Below are 14,651 nucleotides of genomic sequence, written 5' to 3'. Positions count from 1 at the left end.
TAGTGCAATGTAATGCACAACTATAAGTATATATATATATATATATATAAATAGCGTTTTTTACCGTTTTCTTCGGTAAAGAAAAATCAGACCAACATTTTTGTCTTAAAAAAATTTTACGAACTTATTGAAAGAAAAAAATAACAATTTGAATAACTATCTTTGAATATGCGGTATATATGTATTACGATTATCAATTCGACTTATGCGTATACAGCCAAAGCCTTCTATAGCAGAAGTCCTCCGCGATTGACGGCTTCAGTGGCGTCAAAGCTTCACGCGGAGGCTTTCTGCTATATAAGGTGTTTATACAGCAGTAGTTAAAAAAAAAGTGGCCCAAGCCAACACTCCCATAAATAAGAGAGCCTCCACACTGATGATGTCAAACTAGTGATTTAGACAGTTAGACAGCTATATATATATATATACACTGAAGAGCCAAAAAAAAACTGGTACACCTGCCTAATATACTGTAGGGCCCCCGCGAGCACGCAGAAGTGCCGCAACACTACGTGGCATGGACTCGACTAATGTCTGAAGTAGTGCTGGAGGTAATTGACACCATGAATCCTGCAGGGCTGTCCATAAATCCGTAGGAGTAAGAAGGGGTGGAGATCTCTTCTGAACAGCACGTTGCAAGGCATCTCAGATATGTTCAATAATGTTCATGTCTGGGGATTTAAGTGGCCAGCGGAAGTGTCTAAAGTAAGAAGAGTGTTCCTGGAGCCACTTTGTAGCAATTATGGACGTGTGGGGTGTCGCATTGTCCTGCTGAAATTGTCCAAGTTCGTCGGAATGCACAATGCACATGAATGGGCGCAGGTGATCAGACGGGATGCTTACGTACCTGTCAGAGTCGTATCTAGACGTATCAGGGGTCCCATATCACGCCAACTGCACACGCCCCATACCATCACAAAGCCTCCACCAGCTTGAACAGTCCCCTGTTGACATGTAGGCCCATGGATTCATGAGGTTGTCTCCATACCCGTCCATCAGCTCGAAGCAATTGAACCGAGACTCGTCAGACCAGGCAACGTTTCCAGTCCTCAACAGTCCGATGTCGGTGGCGAGGCGTAAAGCTTTGTGTCGTGCAGTCATCAAGGGTACACGAGTGGGTCTTCGGCTCAGAAAGCCCATATCGGTGATGTTTCGTTGAATGGTTCGCACGCTGGCACTTGTTGATGGCCCAGCATTGAAATCTGCAGCAATTTGCGGAAGGGTTGCACGTCTGTCACGTTTGATGATTCTCGTCAGTCGCCGTTGGTCCCGTTCTTGCATGATCTTTTTCCGGCCGCAGCGATGTCGTAGATTTAATTTTTTACCGGATTCCCGATATTCTCGGTACACTCGTGAAATGGTCGTACGTGAAAATCCAAATTTCATCACTTCGGTGATGCTATGTCCCATCTCTCGCGCGCCGACTATAACACCACGTTCAAACTCACTTAACTCCCGTAACATGCCATTGTAGCAGCAGTAACCGATCTAACAACTATGCCAGACACTTGTTGTGTTATATAGGTGTAGCCGACCGCAGCGTCGTACGCTGATTGGTTCCATATCTCTTTATTTGCATACGCATGCCTGCACCAGTTTTTTTGGCTCTTCAGTTTATAACACCTTTGTATATAGAGGCGTCTTACGCAGGTGGAGTCCGAAATAACACGAAGCAGTGAACAACCAACTATGATCCTACTTGGTTTATTCCTGTTGATGGTAAAGGAATTTAACCCCCACATTTCTCCTCCTTTCTCCCCCCTATACTTTGTCACCTTCTCTCCACCCCCCCCCCTAACAAAACTAACAATTTTTTCCTCTATCCCCCCATGTATGACGGCATAACGGCATGTATTTGTATTTGTATTTGTATATTTGTATTTGTATTCTCTTCTCCTCCCCGGCTCCCCCGCTTTTCAGCTGGTTTTGCCAAACGAACAGTCGCATTGTATCATCGAAAAACAACAACTTCTTCACAGCTTCAACTTCGCTATCACACTTCTCATGTTAATACTAACATTTGAGGTTGTGCCGTCATTTTTCCTGCAAAAATGTCCGAAATTACACGAAGCAGTGAACAACCAACTATGATGCTACTTGGTTTATTCCTGTCGATGGTAAAGGCTTTCTTATCTATAGGGAGTGTTGCCCATGGACGGTAGAGGGGAAGTACAAACGATCATTAAGGGGTTCGTGCAAAGCCGCTCGAAAGTTTTAAATCTCTAAAGGCAACTTCGGGATCGGTGGAATGTAGTTCAGAACAAAACATATAAATTGAGAAAAATTACAAAAAATCTATACCCCTCTTGTGGGTGACTATGGTGCATCTCGGGTGTTCTTAGAATCCTCTGTGACAGACCAAAGGTTTATCGGGGTGAGTTCGCACTTATTCAAAACACTATAAAAATTAAATTTGTAGTTTTTTCTTCGATTTTTTTTTGATCAATCCTTACCTGTGAAAGGAAATTTATGGGAAATCATCTTCAATATGCCTCAAGGTTAGTGAAATACAAACTCATGCCCGAAATATGTAATAGTCTAGTAATAGTCTCTAGTCTAGGATGAGGGCTATGGATGTGATTGAACGGCATGGGTCTATGAAGACATCACGATTAACCCCAAATTCATTACAGTATAATAACGGCTTTACTGTCTTTTTTACCACTGACTGTTTTGTTATTGAGACTCATGATGGCTTATTAAAATAGCCTTTTGAACTATTTTGGCCAGCATTATTCAACCTATACTCCACAGATGAGAGGATGTCTGTGAAGATGAGACAGGCAATTGCAGGTAGACTTGACATGATTCGATTCCGATTACACTGACGTCTATTTTTAAATCAATGACTTTTAAAAAAACATTTCATTGAATTGCGTGCAAAAAAAAAAAAAAAACCTTTCAAAATAAAAGTGAAGAAAGTTATGGATTATAGGTAAATGTATATAGGTAATGTGATTATAGGTGTTATAATTATATAAACTGAAGGGCCAAAAAAACTGGTACAGGCATATGTATGCAAATAGAGAGATATGGAACCAATCAGCGCGGAGTACAGCGCTGCGGTCGGCAACGCCTATATAACACAACAAGTGTCTGGCACAGTGGTTAGATCGGTTACCGCTACTACAATGGCAGGTTATCGAGATTTAAGTGAGTTTGAACGTGGTGTTATAGTCGGCGCACGAAAGATGGGACATAGCATCTCCGAGATAGCGATGAAATTTGGATTTTCACGTACGACCATTTCACGAGTGTACCGTGACTATCGGGAATCCGGTAAAAAATTAAATCTACGACATCGCTGCGGCCGGAAAAAGATCATGCAAGAACGGGACTCACGAGAATCATTAAACGTGATAGACGTGCAACCCTTTCGCAAATTGCTGCAGATTTCAATGCTGGGCCATCAACAAGTGTCAGCGTGCGAACCATTCAACGAAACATCGTCGATATGGGCTTTCGGAGGCGAAGGCCCACTCTTGTACCCTTGATGACTGCACGACACAAATCTTTACGCCTCGACTGGGCCCGACAACACCGACATTGGACTGTTGAGGACTGGAAACACGTTGCCTGGTCTGACGAGTCTCGGTTCCAATTGCTTCGAGCTGATGAACGGGTATGGAGACAGCCTCATGAATCCATGGACCCTACATGTGAATAGGGGACTGTTCAAGCTGGTGGAGTCTCTGTGATTGTATGGGGCGTGTGCAGTTGGCGTGATATGGGACCCCCGATACGTCTAGATACGACTCTGACAGGTACGTAAGCATCCCGTCTGATCACCTGCACCCATTCATGTCCATTGTGCATTCCGACGGACTTGGACAATTTCAGCAGGACAATGCGACACCCCACACGTCCAGAATTGCTACAAAGTGGCTCCAGGAACACTCTTCTGACTTTAGACACTTCCGCTGGCCACTTAAATCACCAGACATGAACATTATTGAACATATCTGGAATGCCTTGCAACGTGCTGTTCAGAAGAGATCTCCACCCCTTCTTACTCCTACGGATTTATGGACAGCCCTGCAGGATTCATGGTGTCAATTACCTCCAGCACTACTTCAGACATTAGTCGAGTCCATGCCACGTAGTGTTGCGGCACTTCTGCGTGCTCGCGGGGGCCCTACAGTATATTAGGCAGGTGTACCAGTTTTTTTTTGGCTCTTCAGTGTATATATATATATATAGCTGTCTAACTGTCTAAATCACTAGTTTGACATCATCAGTGTGGAGGCTCTCTTATTTATGGGAGTGTTGGCTTGGGCCACTTTTTTTTTAACTACTGCTGTATAAACACCTTATATAGCAGAAAGCCTCCGCGTGAAGCTTTGACGCCACTGAAGCCGTCAATCGCGGAGGACTTCTGCTATAGAAGGCTTTGGCTGTATACGCATAAGTCGAATTGATAATCGTAATACATATATACCGCATATTCAAAGATAGTTATTCAAATTGTTATTTTTTTCTTTCAATAAGTTCGTAAACTTTTCGTAAAAACAGCCCTGCAGGATTCATGGTGTGAATTACCTCCAGCACTACTTCAGACATTAGTCGAGTCCATGTCAAGTCGTGTTGCAGCACTTCTGCGTGATCGCGGGGGCCCTACACGATATTAGGCAGGTGACCAGTTTTTTTGGCTCTTCAGTGTGTGTATATATATATATATATATATATATATATATATAGGTAATTATATATCACTGACCAGAGACGGGTTAAGTTTATCCACCGCCCGACTGCAAAGGTTCATGTGCCGCCCTAAAGATGACCCTGTTGGGAAGCTGACAAGGGATAAGCCTATTTTCTCTTTTGAAGAAAGCGGCACGCCATTGTTGACCGAGAAAATATGCGTGACTACACATCCCGCTTTTGATGAAAATGTTTCGTTTTCAAAATACATTCACAAATAACTGAATGTACAAAAAAGCATTTATTCATTAGCCATCACTTAAACTCATCCTGTAGAGATAGCCAGACGATTTCTATTAAGAATTTATTTAAAAGACGTTTCTGGTGATTCAGGGATTGAGAGCAAGTGAGAAGCCGAATTATTTCCTCTGCGTTTGACTGTTGCGGAAAAATTACTGTTTGAGAGCACCGAAATTGTCGCAAACGCACTAGCACGTTTCGAAACGGCCGCTCCGCAAACGTTAAAATGGCATTCAGGTTGAAATTTATCGGGAGAAAAAAAAACACCATGCATGCAAATGTAACCTGGAGAAGAAGAAATCGTATGCTAACCTGTGCGTCACAGTGAATTAAAGGCGCGGACGCCCGCCCTCTGAAGTTATTCCAGCGTGCAGCCGTTCTAACAGTCGTAACATACGAGATAATTGCGCACTATAGTAATACCGAGTCCGCGTCTTTTATTCACTGTGATGCAGATTTGCATACGGTTTCTTCTTCTCCAGGTTACATTTACATATGCTTGGTGTTTTTTTTTCTCCCGATAAATATCAACCGGAATGCCTTTGTAACGTTTGTGGAGCGGCCGTTTCGAAACGTGCTAGGGCGTTTGCGTTTCATGTTAGACAATGCATTCTTTTATGACAATTGTTTGTATTGGTATGTACTATCAAATTTTAAAGTTTTTCCCATCTTTTCTGAATCACCCTGTATATTATTATACAAATGGCATTTCCCCCGTCACATGGAGCTAATACAATACATATACTATAAATATCCATGTATCACACGTTAGCGGTGAAAAAAAAAAGGATTTGTGGACTAACGGACCGTCTTGCATCTGTTGGCTCCCAAGGCAATGGCCGCGGCTTCAAATCAAAGTATTCCGGGCTTTTTCTAACGATTTCAAAAACAGACTTTATTCGAACTTAGAACATTAACAAGCGTAGCCTAAATACGACTACTTTCCTCAAGCATCCCTTAATAAAATGCCTCCAAATAATATTGCCTAAACTGAAAAACAGCCGATAGATAGTGCTGGTACGAGCCACTTCGTTAGAAATATGCAAATGAGACTGTTAGGAAGAACTTGTTCTAGTAATTCATAATATGGGCGGAGATACGGGGGGACGTGCGGGGGGCATCACCCCCCCGGCGTCACAGGTGGAGTCGACTGATCTAATGCATATATGAGCTCACATCATCATCGTGCCCCCCCCCCCAGCAATAATGACCTCGCCCCCCCCCCCAGACTTCCAAGTCAATCTCCGCCTATGATTCATAACCAGTTCACCGTTTTAAACCGTGTATGTGGACCTGCTGCACTCCGCCGTTGCTGGATTTGTGACTCGCCTGCAATGTGTTATATCCAGTGCCGTCTTAACGCCAGGGCCTACCCGGGCACGGCCCGGGGGCCTTAAGAAGGGCTTGACAAAAACTAGATCGAGTTGAAATTTCCTAGGATATACCAGGTAGGGCCTCCGAAAAACCACTTCGCCCGGGGGCCCATGATACTCTTAAGACGGCCCTGGTTACCCCGTGTGGTGGTGGTCATGTGAAACACATAATGCTGTAAAAAACGATTTGGAGGCATTTGCTCGTTATTTTGTTATCGTTTCTTTGACTTGTGTACGTCCTTAAAAAAATTCCCGTGACCTAGCCGATGCTAACACTGCAAACCGTTTTTTATTTCGGTTTTTATGAATTTTCAAAGGTTCTACGGACTTTTTGCCCACCCTGTATATATTACATTTACATTATAATTAATCCAAAAATAACGTCACTCTCCGCTACCATACGAAGGTTTTAACAACTGGCTATTGCGAAGATGAATTTTGAGAAAGAGAGAAAAATCAACTGCCATTGCGGGGAATCGAACCCATGTCCTTTCACTTTACAGGTGCACATCCTTGACCACTAGATTACAAAAGCAACGAGTCTCGCAATCTTTTCTTGGAGCTCGTGTGCACTGAACGGGGCCGTACATGGACGGCTGGACCTGACTCAGGTGGCAGCGTCAGCAGTTGTGAGCCTTGAATAAAATAGTTTTTGAAGACATTTTTGAAAAAAATCGATTTTAGGTGTCGTGGCACCCCTTAAATGAATATTATTCAAGAGCATCCAAGTGAATGTTAATGATATTCACATATGTTCGAGTCATAATTTGAGCCCTATAATTACATAAATTAGTGGTCCGTCGAAGTATTTCAGAAAGTTTGGTGGCCCTTGTATTCAGAAAGGTGGAGTAACGATGGCCTATAGTCCGTTTCAGGTTAACTTTGCAGTGAAGAGGAAGCTACGAGGGAACCGCATCACTCGTTGCTATGACAACGAAAGTCTCTTAACCAATGTATCGATGCGCGGCCTCGGTAAGGTACGGCTGATTCTCGCCAATCTCGGAGAAAAAAAATATTTTTTACGTGTAACGTAATGCTTGTAGAAAAAATTGCAGTCAGTTAGTAACAATTAGCTAAGGGAAAAAAAAAACCCATCGTCGATACTTTCAGAAATTTTCGATACTTTTTGAAATCATTTTTTTTTTATTGAAAAGTATCTTAGTAAGTCCTATTACCCCGGTTTTCACGTTTGAATTTGGGAATAGCTCCAAATAATAATAATGATACGGAAAAATTTTGAATTCTTGCCGAAATTTCCGTCGCTCACCCACCCGAACGCATATACGTCGATGGCACTTGTTATCACTACAGTTCTAGTCACTTTTTACGGATTCCCATTCTATGGAATCCTCACTTAAAGTTGTAGAACTATCGGATTCTCTATTACTTATTAATTGTTGTTGCTCCAACATGTGCTCCATCAAGCCACCTGCAATCCAAAATTCCTCTTTTTTTTCAATAACGTGCTTTATGCATTATTGCCAAAAAGAACGGAGAACGTTTTAGCGTGTCTATCTCTGGTGAAAAGAAAGATACAGCTGTCATATAGAAGGAAAAAATACACTGCAAGCCTAAACCATTGTAGGTCTCTCTCTCTCTTGCTTATTTATATTTATCTGGAGAGACACTGAAGGGGCATCTGGAGGAACAGCCTCTGCTGTGGGGGAGAAGATGGCGTTGGTGTGGGTGAAAAAGAGACATTACTTATGTCAACAGCCTCCGCTATCGCCTATTGGAATTCAGAAGCACCCCCTATCCTACGAACACGGCAAGAAATGTATAATTTAAAAAAAAAGGGGGTGCCTGGAACCGTACCCTACACCCATCAAGAGAGCCTCTCACAACGGTATCGGCGCTGTCGTGAAAGAGGGACACTTCCTGTAATCTATGAGTGAATATCTGAATTCGTTGGAGGCTATTTTCGGGAGGAAAAAAAAACTGATTGCATATTCGTCTGGATGTGAAGGCATATAACTACATGCAAAACTGAATGAAAAATTTTATCTATTGGAAAATTCAACAAAGTGACGATATAATATATATATATATAATTGTGCAACTAAAAAAAAAGCACGACAGTGATATTGGCGGGGAAAATTTCTTGGAAATCGCGCCAAAATGTTCTTGAACTCGCCATGGATTTGTGATAGTGGTAACCAATATTTTTTCTAATTTAAAAATTTTAAACGAATATACATTGGTTCAAAACGATATTTTTTCAGTATCTTTTTCAAAATCATAAAAAAAATTGAAATATTCTATATAAATGATCATCAGAAACCTCCGATGTATGGGAACTATATTTTGCAGCGAAGGAATACACTCTCTACCTTTCTCTTCACTGCAAAGTTAACCTGAAACAAACTATAGGCAATAACAAGGATCCGATAAGTTTGCAAAGCGTTTTCATCTGAGCATAGGACAACTTTATAATTATAACTGTGTGTGTCGGGAACTGTTTTTTCTGATGAAACCAAAAAGGGGGGCGTTCATTGAAATGAATCAAAAATGTGTCTCATTGATTTTTTTCACACGACTAGAATAAGTGTTAAATATGGGCAATTTCAAATGAATGAGATTAGAAGTGGAAATTTTGAGCTATTAAAACATTCGAATCAATGTCCATAAATATAAATTCCATATCAGTTTCCTTATCATAATAGTTTAGTCTGTCTTTTGAAGTTTAGCTTCAGCTGAATATTATTTTAGTTCATAGTCCATTATTTAGCACATGTCCATAAATGTGAATCAGATGATAATTATTGTTGTTTAGACAAGGAATAAACAAAAAATATATACTCACAGGCTGAAAATGAATACAGAAGTACGCGCATATTGTATTTTTAAGTAATGCTTAACATCTTCTCACGATATAAATAGCAGCGGTGCAAAGTTAATGAGTAAAAATGTGTTTGAGGACGCTCTCAACATTGAGAAACGGAATTTGAAGATTGATTGTGCAGAGGGAAAAAAACAGACACTAAACAAGTTTCGAACGATAAATGCTCCATATGCAACGCGAGTGTTTGGATTTTATTTTATTTTTTTTTTTTTAGTGTTGTTGAAAAATGAATAGTTTCTATTTTATGGAAATGAAAAACAAACATTTTTTTCATTACTCTTCATTTTAGTGACTTTATATCCATGATTGAACGAATATTTATACCATAATTATTCCAAAGCAATTGTTTGTGACGACAATTTCATCAATTTAGAGAAAAATGTAAGAATTTTCCGTCGAACATTGCACAATTTTATATTATTATTTTGTTTCATTTTGAATCCCTCAATTTTTAATAATGCTAAAAATATACGGATGAAACGAAATGCCGTGGTTTTAGCATAGACGACTCTACCAACAGCCACTACCGTAAACTTGGCGCACACTAAGTTGATTTACACTATTGGGAGAATCGTTATTTATTGATCATTATTTCCATAAATATTAACATCAATCTAATTGTATGGTATTAATTTGTCTATTCTTTGCACGTTATTATATTTACCATTTCGGCTCATGAATATTGTCTAAGGCAGCGGTTCTCAACCGGTGCTCCGTGTGCACTTCCCAAGGGCTCCTCCGCGACTCGAGGAAAATAAAATAATTCAGTAAATTTGATAGGTAAATTAAAAAAATGAGGCCTACAGGGGTTCCGCATTAACATTATATACAAAGAGTGCTCCTCGACTCAAACAGGGCTCCGCCATAGAAATTATGCACTGAAAAGGGCTCCGCGAGTACAAAAAGGTTGAGAACCGCTGGTCTAAGGAATGAAACGAATTTCTGAAATAGTGAAAAATATCAAAATTTCGTTGTTTATTTGTTTACTCGAATACTTAAAAAAATTTTTGAAAAACTGGATGGAGAGAGATGTGACTTATCGTATCACCGTATACTCAAAACATAATTATTAGTGAATTAATACCATTTCAGTAAAGTTATGAGCTTCATATTTAAACATTTTCGCATAATTTGTTATGACAAATTTTTCAATGAGTTTCAAATTTATATCTAGTATATGGTCCCTAAAAGTGGTCATTTTCATATAATCACTCATATCTCGCGAAATAGAGGTCAGATTGGAATGAAAATTGATTCTGTTGGGGTTTGCTGATTCGGATGAAGTAAAAATTAGTGTATGCTTCTATTCATGAAATTTTAAAATATGTTTTAATAATTCATACTTTAAAAAAGGCAAATTCAAAATGAGTGATAAAATTATATTTGGCCCATTAGAATCTATCATTTAATATAAAAATTAATGAGATACCAATATTATTTCAGCAATTATGCTCAAAAACAAGATGTTTCCGTTTAACATTACGACACTCATTTTCCAATAATTTATATTTCACTAACCGTTCGTTCAAAATTTATGAAATTTGGTATTTCGGCATTTATTGAGGTACTGAATCCTCCAAATATGGAAGAAAAAAAATGGGGTTACCATTGAACTTTCAGAAGTTGGATCAAATTTCAACATCTAGATGGCCACTTAAGTAAAAACGAACTTAATACATTTATGGAAGATCTTAAACGAGAAGAAGAATGCTACCTTTCTTTTTCTTTTACAATAAATAGAATCCAAGATATCGCCATCGTTCGGATAAAAGTTGTGGATTGTGCTTATTTTCCCATTATCGGGCACATTTTTAACAACCAGGGCCCGGATGTCGATGGAATTTTAATTTTTTTTTTTCACTCTATTAGGGCTTTTTTCGAGTTTTGAGGCATATTCGTGATATTTTTTTACTTTTTACAATGGAAAAGATTGAAAAAAATATATGAATAGTGATTGAATTGAGCACAATTAAAAATCATTTGAGCACAGATAATGTAGGGTTTGTTTTCAATGAATGATTGCCACAATCATAAGCACTCTATGCCACTTGTATATATAATATTTGGTTTAATCATACTTTTTCACAATAAACATTATACTATTAACACGTCCTTCTCGCTTACAGCGAGCCTTTGAAATTACCTCCGGAGTCCACAGGAGCCACTCTCTAACTACTTGAAAACACACCAAGCTTCTTTTCTCTTCGTCGAGGGCCTTTTGCCCCCACCCCCGCTTTCTACTCCCATCATGCTCCTTCCCAATGGGGGAAAACCTTACATTACCCCTTTCCTAAGCGTGAAATATGCATAACATATTTTACAAGACAATCTGATTACATGCATTGATACTGATAATAGAAACTAGGATATGATCAAATAGCACGATACTGATAGCAATAAATATTTACATAATTTGCAATAAAACGCAAGTAAACATTAATGTTCATTATTTCAGTTCACACAATTCATTCTGTTCGTAAACGTGATATCACGTCTGCGCTTACGTTGTCTGTCCCTGGCGTGTCCGCTTCCAGGTGTTGTGATGATGGTCGGACAGTATGAGTTTTTGTTCTGCCCCTACTGATGGAGTAATTGAAGCTCTGTCTGAGACTTCGTTCTTTCCTCTCAACTGGCAAGCCTCACTTGCACACACAAAATTCCTTCGTATCCTTGACAATCCCCTCCCAATAAAATGAGTACCAGATTCTGTCATTTATTTCTTAGTACTCTTATATATGTCCCTCAAAAGGAATTTTACGGGCCCTTCGCAAAAAAACTTTTTTTTCCTTTTGGTAAAACCAACCCCCAACCCCTTTGTTGAAGAGCACAGCCAATACCTTCTAAAGCAGAAGGTGAGCCTTGCTCTAGAAGGTGTTGGCACAGCCCGCCGTATCCTCACTTACCCTTCGCTGCTGACTCCCATTCAGCAACCAGTGGGTCGCTTCTTCGAAATTCTTCTTGTGGGGTGAGGGCATAGCCCACTAAACAATTATGAATGTCTAGTCGGCCGTGGTGAGGGTGTGCTCTGCTTATGTTTTTTCCTCTCATCCACTCCATCTCTCCCACCCTGCTTTGCCTGCATTTCGTTGTTCGTTATATCCTTCTTGTTCACAGCTGCGATCTTTTGGGCCTTCACTTCCCCTTTGAGTAAGTTGATAATTTGTGGATGTAATATGGCCTCCTCACTTATGTGGGGTGTAATAGCGCACAAGATAGCTCTGTGGTGGACTACACTTGTTTTGTCCGTTACGGGAATGGCCAGATTGATGTGTCTCAAACCTGCCAAAATAGGCTTTCCGAATGCAGGTTTCAAATATGTCTTTGCTTTAGACTCTGTCTTGTGGCGAGGGACCAAATCTTCTCTTAAGACAGAAATTTGGCAACCTGAATCAATCAATGCATTCACAATTTTTCCCTCAATGCTAACTTTCATTCTCTTCAATGCGGTGATAGATTGGATATATCCGGAATCCTGTCTGATATCGTCACTGATACCGATTCCTGTTACTGAAAACGCTTCTGTATCTTGTGGTACACTTTCCGTTTCTATCTGGTTGACTCTAGTATCCAAATTACCTACTCTTCTATTACTCATGCTGACTCTGTTCTTATTTTCAGGACAGTTTCTCTTTACATGGAATCTTGACGAACAAATGAAACAACCTTCCTCTCGAAGTGGCTTCTGATCAGAATATTTCGTTCCAATTCGGTCACGCTCACGAAAATATATATTCTGTTGGTTATCATAACATCCTGTGTCAGAAAAATTTTCTGAATGTGAACCGCTATTATTTGTCGCACTCGTGTAATTATCAACTTCTTTCGCGAGTTTGACTGCATCTAACCAACCGTCTGTTCCTTTCAACTGTATATAGGTTCTGATGTTTGGGGACAGGCTTTCTTTAATTTTATCAACGATGACCAATTGTTTCAAATCCTCAAATGTGCTAACTTCCCTCGACTTGAGGTATAGATCTACAGCTGTTTCCACCCTGACCGCATATTGACCACACGTTTCCTCCGTTTTCCTTTTCATCGTATCTAGATTCTCTTTATGTTCAATGGGAGTGATTTGAAATTCCTTCAAAATCATCTCTTTGATTCTGTTGTAATCATCAAAATCGGGTTCTGCCTGCCTCATACTTATGCATCCAGCCTTCCCTTCAAAATGCATAGTATAATTTTCCCATTGTATTCCTCCGGGACCTCATACAACTTGAATATAGTCTCTGCTTGATGAAAGAAAAAAGGCCGATCCTCTATATTTTCCGTCACCTCTGGCATTACACCTTTCATTAAATTCAAATAACCAATAAGATCATTATTGTCACGTGTTCCAGGCGTTTCATTATGTTTTATTCTCTCTACCTCTAATTCGTGGTTTCTTGCTTCTCGCTCTGTTCTTTCTTCGATAATACTATTTAGTAATTCTTTCACAAATTCAGGTTCATAATAAGGGCTTTTCACAATTAGCTCTTTCAAATCCACAACCTTTGCGTCTTTGGGGACTTCCACCCATAACTCATCTGCTAAAATCAGCAGGTCCTCTTTTCGTTCCCTGGCAAAGACGGCCATTTTTATTTTATTATTTTTTTTTAAATCAATATCGAATGAAATTACTGTACGAAATAGTTCGGTTTCGCCTAATGACAAAAAAATGTGACCGCTCACCTCAGTATAGGCGAAAGTCTTGATGCTCGTTCGTTTCTGCCGATGTGTGCGTGTGGTCGAGCTTTCACATAAATATTCCGATGTCTTGAGACACTGGTGACCACCCAATGTGTGATCAGCTACGCCAAGTGATCAGTCCTGATCCTTCTATTTTGTCAACCGCTTAACGATGATTTATTCCTGCGATCACCTTCGCACAAAATAGTCAGTTTCCATTCAGTATAGTTCTACTGACCGCACTGCTGACACCACTATGTAGGGTTCGTTTTCAATGAATGATTGCCACAATCATAAGCACTCTCTGCCACTTTTATATATAATATTTGGTTTAATCATACTTTTTCACAATAAACATTATACTATTAACACGTCCTCCTCGCTTACAGCGAGCCTTTGAAATTACCTCCGGAGTCCACAGGAGCCACTCTCTAACTACTTGAAAACACACCAAGCTTCTTTTCTCTTCGTCGAGGGCCTTTTTCCCCCACCCACGCTTTCTACTCCCATCATGCTCCTTCCCAATGGGGGAAAACCTTTTACAGATAAGATGAAAGATGTTTTTTATCGCTACTTAACCATAGGTATACGCAGGATTTTCGTGGCTGTGGGGGGGGGGGGTCATTTTTTCGTTTTTTACTGCAAAGAAAACCTATTCCTCCTCCAGTATGCCAGTGACATCTAGAAACAAAGCCTTCCGGCCAGATTCTCCACGGGCCTCTCAATAGTGAATTCCTTGTTAGAAAACAAAAATATTAAGACACGTCTCACCCCCCCCCCCTCCAGGGCCGGAACCCTGTCAGCCCCCCACCCTGGTGGGGAACATA

The sequence above is a fragment of the Pholcus phalangioides genome, unplaced genomic scaffold (genome assembly GCF_987345545.1).
Source record: "Pholcus phalangioides strain wild (caught in Gottingen) unplaced genomic scaffold, Ppha-v1.0 ptg000015l_1, whole genome shotgun sequence".
Taxonomy (NCBI): domain Eukaryota; kingdom Metazoa; phylum Arthropoda; class Arachnida; order Araneae; family Pholcidae; genus Pholcus; species Pholcus phalangioides.
This window is presented reverse-complemented; position numbering follows the sequence as displayed.